General features: G+C 37.8%; 1 protein-coding gene and 1 non-coding gene across 6 annotated transcripts in view; both read right to left on the reverse strand.

Annotated features, from left to right (window-relative positions):
* The window catches only part of ADGRG6 (adhesion G protein-coupled receptor G6), a 134,641-nt gene that overhangs the window by 86,247 nt on the left and 31,912 nt on the right, over positions 1–16,482 (reverse strand). The window lies entirely within an intron of this gene.
* Positions 10,128–10,239, reverse strand: LOC111725503. The gene has a single exon (XR_002773555.1). It is a non-coding gene; the product is annotated as a U6 spliceosomal RNA (small nuclear RNA).

The raw sequence follows: 16,482 nt of genomic DNA on the forward strand, positions 1-16,482 counted from the left end.
TCACCATTTTATTGATAAGAAAACTTGAGATTTCATTATATCATTTTACTGAATGACTTCTCTTACATAATGTAGTCTGTAAGTCCTAAACATCAAGGATCCCATCTAACTTGGTTTCATCAATATGACATGGACAATCTATCGCTAGTTGGCAGTAGTGTTGGTGGTCTCAGTATTAATAATGCCAATTAATTCAATCTTCAAATTTTCTAAAGAATGCAAAGATTTTGAGGCACCTTAGAGTTTAGATGATCCCCCTACCATCTCTCTTAATGTAAGAAGCTTTATGAAAAGACCATAAGCCTATCACGAGAATATAAAAGCAAGAATCCAATGTACTCAATACTAATATGAAGCCAGTAGGTGATCTAACACATGCACACATAAGAGAAGAACTCAAACCAATTCAAGGTTGGGAGGAGGGGAACGAGGGAACAAGGGAAGGGGGAGCAGTGAGGGGGGAGGGGGAAGGGTGGGTCCCACTTAAGGACACAATGTTGTGCATGGCACAGCTCTTACGGGCAGAACATAATTATAAGAGGGACTCGATGTCACAAATGCAAACATTGTAACCTAATACTTTGTACCCTCAAATTAACCTGAAATAATAACAAAAAATAAAATAAAGGAAAGACCATAAGCTTTTGAGTTAGGCAGCCTTGCCATTTGCATGTAATCTTGAGCAAGTTATTCAACGTCCTAAATCTCAGTTTCTTCTTAGAAAGGGAAGATGTTATGGGCGGCACCTGTGGTTCAATGGGTAGGGTGCCAGCCCCATATACCGAGGGTGGCGGGTTCGAACCTGGCCCCAGCCAAACTGCAACAAAAAAAAAAAAAAAAAAAAAAAAAGGGAAGATGTCACCACCTCTTCCGTGGTTGCCATGTGGGATCAGTGCATCATGCAAGAGATGACATGGTGTCACCATTTCCTGACGGTGACATGTGGATGCTGCAGAGTGCTGGCCAGGTCTCCCTTCAAGACCATACTCTTCTCTCAGCTCCCAAGACAGCTGCTGACAGCTCATTGTCACATGTCCCTCAGAAGACTGCTGTCAACTGAAGACAGACACCTCACCCCAAGCCATGTCCCCTCTCTGAGCAGTTTCCAACCAGTGACTGATCAAAGTGGGGGCCTTAGGCCCAGTCCCCTCATGCCAGCCTGGGCAACTCTGAAGGGCCTGTAGTGTCTGCAGAGGCCACTGTGACTGTCCCATAGCCCAGCTTCTTCCTCAGCCCCATCCTGCCTCCACTTTCTACACAGGCGTTGGTTCAGGATTAGTCCCTGATAAACCTTCTAAACCCAAATCTCCATCCTGAGTCTGGCATTCCTGGAACTCAACCTGCAACAGCTGGCTATTTCATTGCCTCATGTCTGCATGAAGCAACAGGCTTGATCTCAACAATTCTTACAGTGATGCCCTGGAAGAAGTAGTGAAGTGAGAACCGGGATGTGCAAACTGACTCCGGCCCCTCCCTAAGTAGGTTGAGTCACTCAGTACCTCGGCTTTAATGCTTTAGATGCAACCGCCTGATGACCATGACACAGAGTTCAGCATGCCTCATTCTGGAACCCTCTTTAGATTCCACAGAATTGGTATTTCCAAAAGGCCAAGAAAAAAAAAGTCTTTATTGAAGGAAATCAATAATTACATTTCTATGAAATCCCAATCAATTCACAGACCAAAGATGACGAATTTAAAGATCATAGTGTTTTCTTAACAATTTGGAAGGTAGAACTTTCCACGTAAATCTAAATAATGAGAAATTCATTAATTCATCATGGAATACTAATCAAAAGAGATTGCTGATAAATGCAACTTCCTCTATTTACATTAAGAGTTAAAATAAATTTAATAAGCCAGTTTTTTTTTCTACGAAGCCTAAATATCTCAAATAAAAATCCGTCATGTTCAAATATTGCTTTGCTCGTGACCCACGAACCTGTTTGAAGCACAGGGAAGCAGATGTTTAGTTACTGAAGTATGGCCTGTGCTCCTGTACTCACGCTATAAAAAACCATGTTTTCACATGATGTTAGGAATGAACAGAGGGCCAGTACTTTTAAATAATGTAGGAAATTTAATAACGACATTTTCCTGTTATCCTATTTTCACCAATCTAAATATACACAATGGTGCCTCCGGATAAATGACCTACCTCATGTCTATATCGGAATTTTATTCCCCCATCTGATCTTTTAATATTTGATACTGACTTCAACTATAAGGCGGCTCCAAGTTGATCAAAGTTGGATTTTCATATTCTCTTTGATGTATCCTCAAGAGGGCTTAACAAATACCATTTTAAAAACATACTGTACTAGCACATAAACCTATCACTCAATGTTTGTTTTTTACTGAATTTCTGGTAAGCGGGTGGTGTGAGGATTCTCAAAACCTAATTCCACCACTCCATTACCATGTAGCTAATGGGTTCAGAAAAATCCAACCACAAAAACATAATCACAGTAGCTCTCTGTAAAGAGGTACCTGAAACCTCATTGATTACAACACTTTAAATGTTCCCTGTGAAGGTCAAATTCAAAACATATTTATGAAAAATAAACCTTTATGTTTAGATTTTAAATCTGTTGGCCAGAAAAAACATGGCAGTTTGGTCCAGAATATAAAAAACACTAACATAGGAATCCAAAAGAATATTTAGCTACTTTACTCAAATAAAAACTCTTGTCAGTCCCTGGGAGCTATGATGAAGAGTTCCTCAGGAACTCAGAAGTCACAAAGTTCTTTAAAGTGTTAAATTTTTAAGTCTTTGGCATCGACACTGAAAGACACAGTCATCTTTGACAAAGAGAATCTTGCTGAAAATAGTAAGACTTGACTGTTACCAGATCAAATGTAGAAAAATACCTTGACTATAGTAAAAGAAAAGTCGAAGAAGAGCCTAACAGGAATATCCATCCAAGCACCGTGCTGGGCCAGCTAGCAAACCCCAGCAAATGACCTTGCAGCGCTAAGAAGATCAAGGTTCTCATCAGGTGGAAACACTGGCTCATTCATTCTGAAAGGATTGAACACCGTGTTCATCACAGCCTTCTATTCATGCTCATGTCACTGTCTGGGTTTCTATGCAGGTGGACCACCTACTCTTCTTGTTCCTCTGATAGATATTACTCATCATATAACAACAAATTGGCTCATCAAAATTGGGGCTCCAAGTAGAGAGGTAGCCCCATTACAGTGATATAAACATGGTGGCAATATTAAAAGTACCGTAGTTAACAACCTATAATAATTAGGACTAGGGCCCTGACCAATGGAGTAGATGCTGGCTGCCCACTAAAAACAGCTGATTGAGAGCTCTGACTGTGACATGCTCACTTTCCTCAGCTAGTAAGTATACTTTCATTTACTTGTTCAACATCTCTCTTCCCTCTTCTACAGTGAGGTCTTTGAGCAGAGGAATTACGGATATCTCCCTTACTACTGTATCTTCTGTCCCTGGTCCTGAGAATTCATAAATAAATGAATACAGAAATACATCTATAAACAAATAAGGCAATAAATATATTAGTTTAAGTAAATCTATCATTAAGAGATGGACCCACTCTCACAGTGGGTTTAAAAATCAAGCTTTTGAGCCTCCAAAGGTGATGGTTAGACCATTCACCAAGATAAGAAATACTTCCCTAAGATCTTCTGGGAAGTTCTCTTATCAGCTTGCAACAGGCAGAGCAATATATCTTGACCCACCTTGAAGACATGATTGGGATTTCAGTCCATAGGACCTACAGTTTAATTACCAACATTAAGGGATAAACCTGGAACAAACCCTAAGAATTCAACCCCCCAAATCAAAGCCATCTCACTAAAGCCTTTTCCTAAAAATAACTTCACATTCTTTGTGTTCTTAACACAAATCTAAGACATAACAACTAATATACCATCAGCCAAATTAAAATTTGGCTAGTAGTTACAAGTTTAATTATTCTAAGTGTCAACTTTAAACATGCAATAAGAAAACAAAACTTTCCTTTTCAATTTGTTATGCTTTAGCCCCAAACTAGCAGCCATGCTGCCACTGGGAACGTGCATTTTTAGTTGATGAAATTATTTGATAACAAATTCACTCACATGAACCATAAAATAAAACATTTTACTGGGTATATTCGTAACAGCCTGTGGGGGGAAAGGGGAACCTAATATTTATGATATTCTGTTCCTTTCCATTTTGCATGTCAAGAAACACCCACTAGAAGTTCACACATTCACTGATATGTAAACTGGAAAGACTATTTTTGAATTCAAGCACAGTTAATCATGATGTGAAAAGAACTTCTAAACAAAAAAGCTAGAGGCTAATATAGAGTTTAATTGTACGTTTACCAAGCAAATTTTAGTTCAGCATTTTCATTATGCATACAATGTTTACAGTGATCAGCCAACACATACAAGCAGAACAGCCTTCACTATGACTGCCAAAAATACTAAGACTTTTTAGGTTACTTATATGGTATTTTTCCCCTGGTCTGTTTCCTGATTGGAAACTAAAGAAAGATTAGAAAGAAACTACATGTTTATATCAAAAATGTTCTCAATTCATCAATGATCCAGGGGCACATGTTTATTTCTTAACTGCTCTACAGGAAAAGTTTTAGTCATGCAAAACTTTAAAATACAAAACCGACATTCCTCAAGTCTCTTTTGACTTTCACAATCGATGATATTCTACAATCCAATTATCAAATGATCCACAATTCTGACATTGCTGAGCTAGCTGTTATCTCAGTTCTCCTAATCCCCATCCCGTTCTTTCTATGTTCTAGTCCTGGGTATTGGAATTATCTGTATTTAAAGTGAGAGTAGAATCAGTTCATTTCCAACATCTAACAAGATTTTCACATTTCCCTGTTTACATCCATCCATTTTCTCACAATGACAACTTGATAGCCACAATTCCAGACTCATCATGAATATCATTATATTAGAAATGTTAAAAGGTGTGTGTGTGTGTGTATAAGTGTCTGTCCTCTATAAATCCTTTCCATAAACTCTTAGTTACCAATTATTGACTCAAACAGAATAGAAACAGAAGCTTTTCTTCTTACAGTTTTAAGGCATCCAACTACTTTAATAGAAACATTTGAAGAAAAAAGTATGTTAATATATCACATGATATCCAATGTCTAAAAATCTCATTTAACCAATTAATTGTAAAATTTATATTACCTGGCAGCAGTATTTTCCCTCTTTTCAATTCTAAGAATCAGAACACTTTAAACATCCTTCCACACTGTTTCTTTAAGATATGTTTGTAGCAACTGTCAAGTTAATTTTTACCATATTCAAGAAACGAATCACGTCACACTTTTTCTTCTAAGGTTGAATATTTTGTTAAGAACATTGAAACCACAGTAGACGTGACCTAGAATATATCTGTGCAATGTGCTAAAATTCACATAAAATATTCACATGATATTAATGAAGCATTCCAAATATCCTTTTATTACAAAACTATAGTATAAAAAACTTCCACTTATCACCCCATTGTTAGACAGAGTTTTCCCAAGTATGTATTTCTTTTACAATTTTTGAGCTCATGTAATATTTTTCTTATCGCTAATACTTTGGAAACAAAGCAATCAGTGACACCATCTAGGGAAGAATTTTTTTTTTTCACATTTCACAGAGTAATAAATCCAGAATAATAAATCATTATTAGCATGTGAGCTGGATCTCTCTGACTTCTCCCTGAGCACCCTTTCAATCTTCCAACGAAAAGAAAGTCCAGTAGGAACTCTGACTATTGTTCAACAGAAATATCTTTTGTGCATTTCATCTAGCATTTAGATAAGCTTTAGAGACAGGAATTCAGTGTTGTAAACTTCTAAGCACTAGGTAAGCATGTCAAATTAAATAATAAGGAGTATTATACATCTTAAGGTTTCAATCCAGGAAGATATAGACTGAAAAATTCACTTAATTTTAAATTGTGCTGTCTTCTGACAGATAATTCTCACACACACAGACTCTTGATTTTTTTGTACTCTACAAAAATAAACAAATGAACTCAAATTTTCATGGCTATGAATCTAGTTAATCAAAAAGTCATGGGTGATTTAATGTTATTATACTTGGAAACTAAATGTATTTTCTAATTTGACTCTTGATCTCCTTTTCAATGATAATGAAAATATTCATCCTAGCTTTATATCTTCTAATGTCCAAAATCTGTAATTTAAAATCTAGAATTTTAAAAATTTATAATTTTATAATCTCAAGAACTCGAACTTGTATACAGTCAAAGTACATATCCCCCCAAATTGTTTATCTTTCTTAGAAGAATTTCACTGAATGAGATCACGAGGGGGGAAAAAAGCAAAATTTAAATAAAGAGTAAATACAGGTCATTAGTAAAAGATTTTGATACCCCTGCTAATTATCATTATATTAAGAGGAATAAAAAAATATATCTTACATTATAAAAATTTGAATTTATTTGCTTAATTATTGTTTACCATCTCTGGCTATCTAATCTTTAAAAATTGTTATATTTCTTCCTTCTAAGCATTCTACTTAGCTCAAATAATGCAAATTTTAAGTTCTTCAGGAAAATGAAAAATGCATAGGCATTTATTTAGGTAATATAAAAATACTGAATTAAAAAAATTATAAAAGCAGGAAATGGGCTTTAAATATCTGTTAAAACATCTAATATCATAGAAAATATAGAAAACATATTTTTATAGACCTATATTTATATGGATCTAGTTTAATTTAAAAAGCCTGTATTTTTACAGAAATCATACTTATTCCAATGTATTTAAAAATAAATAAAACAAAATATTTCTCATTAGTTTTCCTTATTAAATAGATAAATACATATCTACCGTAGAGCTGTAACAACTCATGCCAGATGACTGTGAAAAAAATGGGCATTTATTTTTCAACTGTGTGATGGCCCCGTTGTGTACCTTTGATAATTTTAAAAAATTTCTCATAAGTTTTAGAAAACTCATACGAGAACACTGGAGCACTACCTTGTGGCTTAAGAATTTTGATCTGGGTAAAACAGAACTGAAGAGCGAGTCAACTATGCCAACTTCTACAATCTACATGCTTTATTATGTGCTAAAGCGTCCCTAGGAACGTTAAGGAAATTAGGAACTTCATAATAATTTTCTTTGAGGTTAATGGCAGGTATCCTAGCTCCTAAAATTCCTTTTAAATGAATATACTGTATTGCCTGGCACAGTAAAAACCATTTAACTTCCCCTTGAGTACTAAGATATTATAATTTCTCATTTTAAATAATCATCACCACTACTTCCCAGCCTAAGTATGAACTGAGAAAGCATTGAGGAAATCGGTCTCCTCTGGAATTAGACTTTGTAATAAATCCCCAGATAAACTTATTATTCCTTTCAACAATTTTCTCCAGGTTCTGGAGAATTTTTTCTACTCCTTTATACTGTACCATACCTCTTTCCACTTGCTGTGTTCTCCCCCACGACCACCCCCCTTGCCTTCCACTCCACTCTACTCCCCTTGTGCACACAGATTCTTGTATCAACCAGCTGAACTGTCAAATGCTGGAACTATCAGTTCCTGGAGAGGTGCACCAAAGCACTAGTTTTAGATTAACCCTAAACAGCAAGACATTTTGGCATAAGGACTGACTCTAGGTTCCACTTTTTACATTCACTAAACAAAACAATTTGGGGGGGGGTATTTCAAGTGGTCAAGTTTCACATTGATCAAGTTTTTTAAAAATTTGTTATTCAGGGGAGGCACCTGTGGCTCAAAGGAGAGGGTGCCAGCCTCATATACCAGAGGTGGCAGGTTCAAACCTGGCCCTGGCTAAAAAAAAAAAAAAAAAAAAACTGCAAAAAAATTTGTTATTCATTGGAAAATACTCATAGAATTACAGAATTCTAAGCAGAATAGAATTAGACAGATGGAGGCCATTACTTCATTTTATAATTTAGAAGGGAATGGGAGGGGGCAACTTGTCCAAGGTTGCATGCTTGTTCAGTGGCACAACCATGCTCTCCACTGATGTCTCCATGCGTGAAAAACATACGTGGGAAGTCCTCACACCATACAGGGCAACTCAATGAGGCAGAAGTTACTAATAACACAACTGAGAAGTTAATAAAGACAGGGACAGAAGTCGGAAAGCTTGGAAGTAGGCTAACAAGGATTCAAACTCAAGAAGACCAGCTCCAAAGATGGCTCTCTTTAATTACATCATTAATTGCTATCGCCCTAGACACATCATTATTAATCCCTTTGAAAGACAGATGTGGATTCCTGGCTATGTAATTTTCTATTTCAAAGATTTCCTTGCAATATCTGCTAAGAAGAAGCTGACTCTCTTACCATATTCCTTTTAAATTTTTTTAAGACATTTTTCCATATGGCTTCCTGAACTAATTCCTACCCCTGCATTTTATGAGAATTCTATTTTCTGTACACATTAAAAATGTTACCATCTAAGCAGTCTTGCAACATTTTGAAGTCCAGGAAGGCCAGAGAAAATGACTTTGCAGGCATACTCTACTCCTTCTACCAGGAGGATGCCCTCAGAGACCTTATGACCACAGAAATATATACCATCCAGCCTGAAAATACATTTTCTAAGCTTGTAAAAACTGCCACTTGTTTTTAAGGGGGAGGTACAGCAACGTCACTGATTATGAGTTAAAGGTGTCTCCGATTCTACCTGGGATGAGTCAGGAACAAGGATGCCTTTTTATCTCTCTCTTTTTTTCCCCTTAGAAATACGCTAAAAGGGCCTCAGAGTAGGCATAAAATGTAAGTCTCTTTATTTATTCATTTTATTCTTAACTAAAGAGTAAGGGTGTATTCCTTTAACCTTTTGCTTAGCACATTCAAGTTTTTAATCACATAGATTAACACCATGTGTATACACATACTTAGCGGTTACATGCGCTATAACCTTATATACCAATAAATATACAAACATGTCTGGATTCTTATAAGTGACTTCATTGCCATAACAACCACGAATGGTAAGCTAAATTCACACACTGGGAATTAAACAAGGTTACTCATGACTAGGAAGATTTGTACATAGTAGATAATAAATATTTTGTAATGTACAAATTGCTGTAGATGGGCATTCACTTTTGGGAACATCTGTATTCCACATTATCTTCCTTGCAAAATAACTTGAACGTCAGCATAACAACACAGGTTAAGCTAACTCCTACCGCTCACGTTCCTCTTGTGGGAGAGACAATCTGGTTTCACTGCGCACATAAGCCGCTGTTAATAAGCAGTATTTAGCGTCAGTAAGACAAAAAGGGAAGTTAACTTTATTGAACAAGGATGGCCTCGCACTAGCTCACTCTGCATCTAATATTTGAAAGCTTTTTTGTCTGTGGATCAGGAGCCAGAGTTTCCAATGCCAAGTCGACCTGCACCACACTTGTAAAACAACAGAACACAGAAGGGAATACTTATCCCGTTACACTGAAGAGCAATACACTAGAACAAAACGAAAAAAAAAATCACCTTGTTTCTAAAGTTTCTGTAACGTAAGGCAATCCAAAAACAATTACCCAGCATTAAATATAAAGAGCTGCAATGAAAAGATTAAACAGGTAATTTCATAGCTAGACTGGCACGTAATTAGTCCTCAAAGTCCAAAGATCCTGGAAGCATGGCTAGTCTTGAGGAAGGCCTGCTCACCAGTGCCATGTATGACAGAGCAGCATGAGCCTAGCCCTTGATATCACAAAAGAATTGTCCTTTGAAACAAGGCAATGTTAGCAAGAACACATGTCAAATGTTAATCTGGATACTCAGGCAAAGCAGCGGGTTAGGAGAGGTTCTAATTTTAGTGTGGTTTTTAGAAAGCTCTGACATCAGCCCTGGTGGAAGTACAGTTGGTAGTTCCCTAATCAAAAGCTTAACTTCCATGTCTCGTGTCAGTTTCTCCAGGCTGTTGGTCTCCAGCTTCTCAGGAGGCATTTGGATTTGGCCAACAGACAGTTGACAGTCTACAGTACAAACGAGTCTCTAGCTGGTCCGTCCTTGTTTTATGTAGTTTATTGACCTATAGTAAGTGACTGTGAAATTTTTTACGTAATTAACATCAGATTCCCAAGAACGCTATTTTTTTTTTTTACAATAAGGCAAAATAATATGGAACGCTTCATGAATTTGCATGTCATCCTTGCAAAGGGGCCATGCTAATCTTCTCTGTATCATTCTAATTTTAGTGCATGTTCTGTCAAAGCGAGCGCAGAACACTATTAATATATACAAATATTTAAATTAATATCAGAAATTTGTCCAGTGGCTGGTTGGTTAAAAATTAATACCTATCTTTGATGTGAAGATTTGAGAACATCAAAACTTAAAAATTCTTACATTAATTTAGAGAATTAACATTAATTTAGAGAATTAAAACATAGAGACAATTGCATCCAGTGAAATGTAGAACGTGTCCTGGGAAAAAAAGGGAAAAATTTTGACAAATTTTATAACAATTAGTTAGCTGTTGAAAGACAAGTCAATTTATATTTTGGTCATTTCTAAGTCTGTAAGGAGGCCAGTGGTAACACATAGCACAAGAGCATACATACACATTACTATTTGAATAATTAAAATGTATAGTTACATATCAGATGAAATTAAGAATTATACTTAACTTCTTTTAGATAATCCAGGATCATAAAATTATAAACCTAATGATGTTAATTAACCACATTGTGAGTATTTATGAAATGGCAATCACCTCAGCAAAATTTTTGCGGAGAACTCTGTGTAATAAAATGTCAAATTTTGATATCTTATGCTTAAAATGAATTTGATGATATATCAATTAGATATTAGCTTATATGAAACATCAAACATTTATTTCCTACTGCTAAAATTTATAGAGAATAATACTCTAGAGCCTTTGTTAGGAAAGAAATCACTAGACTGTAACTAAAGAAAATTAGGTATTATCTACATATTTTAAGAAACCTATATTATTAAACTCTAAGATTTATTCTTTTTAATTTCAATAGATTATCATAGACACATAGCCTAAAGAGACATTGTCAAAACATTTCTTCATTTCCAACCTACGAAGTATATTTAAATTCAGTGTCAGATACAAAATGATCAGGTACTAACTATTCACTGTTCATAGTCAGTTCATATACATCTATAGTGAGTCCCTAAGGCAGCCCACTTTTCTGCCCTAGCAAGATCAGGATAGACAGAGAAATAAAATCAAACAATAAATATAAAGGTTAAAGTATCCTTGCTGTTCCTGACAGAGCTTTATTTACCAACTAAACCCACGGCCAGGCCTACTGATGCACCTAACTAAAACCAACCCTTGCAAACCCCCCTTCTCCACTGTTTGGAACATGTGGAAATCCACTAAAATGCATATGTGTCATCCTCCACGTAAGCGGCTGCAGCTGCCCCTACAGAGGAATCAGACTCAGGCCCAGCAGACCCATCTTGCTTGCCACAAATTACCATCAAGTTTTTTTTTGGAGACGGGCTCTCACTCTGTCACCCCAGCACTAGAGTACAATGGCATCAACACAACTCCCCACAACCTCAACCTTCTGAGCTCCAATGATCCTGCTATCTAAGTCTCCAAATATCTAGGACTCAAGGTACCAATTGCCCGACCAATTTTTTCTATTTTTAGTAGAGACAAGGTCTCACTCTTGCTCAGGCTGGTGTCAAATTCCTGATCTCAAGCAATCCTTCCACCTCAGAATCCAGAGTGCTGGGATTATAGTCATGAACCGCAGAGCCTAGCCACCAATTAATTTAAATCTCTCTAAGAATATAGAGCTCCTTTCACAGGAATAAATCACTAGAAAAAAAGATATGTGTCCCCTGACATGCACCTCACTGCCATTTTTCTGGTTTGTTTTGATTGTGCTACTTGAGTTACATTATGGCATTCACTAAAATAGTCCATAGAAGATTAATACTGAGCCACAGTCTACTTTGTTTTAATTATTACTTCAAAAAGGCAGAATATAAAATTCTTCTTTTTAAACTCTTATTCTATTTGACCACTTTCAATAAGTGTAAACTCTTTGTTTACCCCCCAAAATGCCAACCTAATGACAAGCAATTTCAAAGATAAAAATTAGATACCGTGTTCCCTGAAATTTATATCAGAAGAGAAGATGCCCCTGTTGAAGTGCCTGTATCAGAAGGGACTCTGACTGGCACATGCAGAGCTGGTACAAGTTGGCCTCCCTGGTACTCAGCCCTCTATGTCGAGGCTTTAGTGCCCTCACTGCACCTTTGGCAGTCTTAACACCTCCATACCCTAGCAACTCCAGCCCTACCTGGGATGGAGAGTATCAGGTTCGAAACAGGCTGCCCCAGGGCCATTTTTCAGCACAGTTCTTATACCCATCTGAGTTTGGGCACTTATAAGATCTCACAAACTCAGTGTGCTCATCTGAATAAGGACAATAATACCGCCTCTTTGAGGGGTTGTCATAAAAGATGATAAATATATACATATGCATTTATGTATGTGTGTGCATATATGTAGTATGTGTCAGGGCTGACAACTGAGTTCACAAAGTCGTCCTAGAGAAAGTGCTCCACACCTCACTGATGAGTGTCACTCAGGTCGCTTGTGAAGTACTCCCCTTGAGAAATGATGCCCTGATGCCAGTACTTAGTCCACCCTTCTGTTCTTCAGAACTATCGTCATACGGCACACAAAAACACACGATAATGAATGGCACTCAACAAGGCACCACACGTCATCACGAACACAACTGTGAGACACTGATATACCAAGGTTATGAAACCTTATCAAACTGTACGGTGATACCAATATAAGCGCATGGTGGCAAGTTCAAGAACTTAACTGTCAGATTTCATATGGTGACAACTCTGATGGTCGTTGCAGAAAAAGTTCTAATATTGCTTTGAAGGGTGGACTTAGGCATTGGCATCAGTGCATAGCTTCCCAAGGAGGGTATTTTGAAGGTGACCATAGCGATATCCAGCAATGAGGTACGGAGCTTTTTCTGGAGGAGTTCACCAACTTAATTGTCAGACATTGTGTATGACACATACACAATGCCTAGTGAAGTACACAGCACCTTAGAATATGCCTCAATATGTATTTGGTGGCTCTCATGTTTATATTAGAATGACTACATGTGCTTAGCAGCAGCAAATACTGTAGCTGCTACCATGCTTATCGTAATAGATGAACCAAGGACTGCAGTTGTTTATTTTCATAATCCCAGGCAGCAAACCATAGAAAGAGAAAAAAATTAAAGTGCTCCCAATTATGTTCTTATCTGTACATCTGATGAAGCCATTTGTGACCGAGAGATTTGCCATTTCTGATCTACTACTAGACCGAAGTTAGTCTCCGCAGGAACTGCTGCACACAGGACAGTGTTTCAGAGATAACCTAAGTCCCCAGCTAGCATGCCCTGATTGCCTGCTTCTCCCCAGGAAAGAAAAACAGGAACTGCACTGTCATCCAGGGAGCTCCATCCAAAGCTGAGAATTTAATCCCACTATAAACTGAGAATTTAATCCCACTGTAAGTCTTTGTTCCTAAGAACAGTCTGAGCCACGGTCCCAAGGAGAAGAATACTGCCCACCTGGGCACAGAGAGACGTGGCAGTCACCCAGAAGGGAGAAAAAGAGACATAAAAAGTCACTTTGACTGATGCCTCATGTTGCTGCTGTTTGTTCTTTCACAGTTACAAAATGGCAAAGCCACCCCAGTTCCAAACCGCTGGAGGGTGGTCAGCATGCTCCTGGAAACTTCTATCTCAGGCTTTTCCTTACTTCTCCCCTTTAAGGTTTCTCAGGGAAGATCACAGAGTACATTTTCTTAAAATTTTGTTTTCTCAGATACCAAGAAAACCTGACTTTGGTTTTTCTTCTTATTCATTAAGTATTCTTTTATTGCCACCTTCTCTGATGACTTTATTCTTCTTTTTCCCTAAATGCCCACTGCTCCCCACAATTCAACTCAGAGGTCTCTTTTCTTTCTCCCCCTTTTGAAAGTCCATAAAATTCCATGATTTCAGTTCCATGCTCTATTAAACAGCTCCCAAATCTGTGTCTTAACTCTTGACCTCTGTCTCGAGTGCCAGTGCTGCAGCATGGGTCACCAGTGGACAGGATAACCTGTTTTCCCATGAATACCCTCCAAGACCTTTCTCTCCACGTGTTTCATTTCGATGAAAGGTAACTCTACCCTCCCAGGGACTGAATTCCCACCACTTTTAGCCTCAAAACGTTCTCCTGTGTGCCCCTCTTATCAGTCTTCACTCTTGGTACTTAAATTCTGGCCAGCAATTTTTCTCACCTAACTTTTTACAGTTCTCTTCCAATCCTTTACTTTTTTAAACCTTCATCCCCACCATTACCAAATTAATGATTAAGTAGTAAGGTTCATATCGTGTCCATCTCTATTTTAAAAGCAAACCAAAAAAATAAATAAATAAAAAATAAAAAGAAATCATGTGTCCGCCAAAATCTAAACATGTGAACCTGACATTCAAGCTCTTCCACTGTGTGACTGTTTTTGTCTGCACTCCTCTCAGGGACTACCCTCCAGGCACCTGCACTGGAGAAGACTATTTGCCTGAAGTTCTTTGTATGTGCCTTTTGCTTTCTTACTACTGTACTCTCTGTAAGCTCTTTCCTCTGCCCAAATAATATGCAATGAATAAACTCATCTATATTCACTCTATGAAGATCTACAACCATTGCCATAGGCCTTATGGTTTTCAAAAGAACCGGGGTTTTTTGTTTGTTTGTTTGTTTGTTTTTGAGACAGGGTCTCACTCTGTTTCCCAGGCTAGATTACAGTGGCATGATCATAGCTCACAGCAACCTCAAACTCTGAGGCTCTAGTGATCCTCCTTCCTCAGCCTCCAGGGTAGCTGGGACTACAGGTGCACATCACCTTACCCTGCCATTTTTTTGTAGAGACAGGGTCTCCTTCTCGATGGTTTCAAACTCCTGGCCTCAAGAGATCCTTCCTCCTTGGCCTCCCGAAGTGCGAGATTACAGGTGTGAGCCACCTCACCTCGGCCTCAGAATCTTATATTTTGTTATTTTCCTCTAACATACATTATTTTGAATTTGATGTAATTTATTTAAAGAATTATCAAAGTTAATCTTATTTCATCAGTCCAAGTCCTGTCTGCTGTATATTCAAGGATATTTATGGAAAAACAGAAAATCGTTGAGTATGAAAGAGAAATAAGGCATAACCCAAACAGGCACAGAACATCACAGAATCTCGGCAAGGGACCTTCAGGGTCATCTGATTCGGTCTGACCTCATACCAGAACCCCTGGCTCACACTCTTGCCTGACAATTTTCTAGCTGCCACCTGACTCTCCAGAGAGAGGAAGCTCCTTACTTTGGGGAATAGGACATTCCACTGGGGGCAGCTCTTACTGCTAGAACATTCTTCCTTACTCTGGGCCAAGAAATACTTGCTGATAACTTTTCCGTATTCCTCCCAGCTTTGCCTCTACAAACAATTGGGCTTCTGTTATTTCTGAAGAGCCAGGTAACAGGACTCTTAGAGTCTATTGTGGTTTACAAGCATACTTTATTGTTTTATGGCGGCTATGATGGCATAGAAAGTCCGCATCCCTTAGCCACCAATGCGTGTAATCTCTCTGCCACTATGTCGTCATTTTGTTTGTCATTCTCTCCTCTTCATCACTTTTTTTCCTTTAGCCAAACTCACTATTTTGACTCCCTGCTTTTTACATGAAATGTTATTCTTCTAGCTTCCTCTCTGAGTCATTTCTTACATCTTTCATCTAGAAATTTTGTATTTTCTTTAATGGCTATATTTCTAGAATTTCAAGTCGGACTGTCTTACCTTGGGGCTCACCTGGGAAGTACCTTGAAACTACCACAGAAGAGAATAACATACCCATTCCCCAAGAATTACTGGAAAAACCACTTTCCTCTCTCCATCAGCAATCTGGTATCATTACTTAGTGCAATTTCCACCAGCCTTCCTTCAGGAAACACCACATACTATCTCTTGTGAAAAAAGATTTCATTCACTAAAATCCATTTGAATTAAGAGCAGGGATGGTGTGGATACAACATAAAACTAAACACAGAAGTCCTGGACGGAAATCCTACCCGTAAGTGCTGATACAACAACTGGCAAATCAATGAACTTCTCTGCGACTCAATCTCCTCGTCTCTCAATAATCAACTACAATGTACCCAAGATATCTGTTGTATAGTTTCAGGCTTACCACAGTGTGACATAGGGATTATCAATCCCATCTTCAAAAGATGAGAACATCGGGTAATGTTTCCAAATTCCCAGAACTAGGGCTCAGTCTGCCTGGACCTAATTCCCCATCAGAAAACCACACTCTAAAATGAGAGACACGAACCAGCTGATAGTCCAGGTCTGTCCTACGCCATGATTCTAATGTTATGTGCAAACACTTGGGGAAATACTAAAATGGTTCAGGGAGAATATAACCCTGCC

This window comes from Otolemur garnettii, unplaced genomic scaffold (genome assembly GCF_000181295.1).
Source record: "Otolemur garnettii isolate 467f Iridium unplaced genomic scaffold, OtoGar3 scaffold00042, whole genome shotgun sequence".
NCBI lineage: Eukaryota > Metazoa > Chordata > Mammalia > Primates > Galagidae > Otolemur > Otolemur garnettii.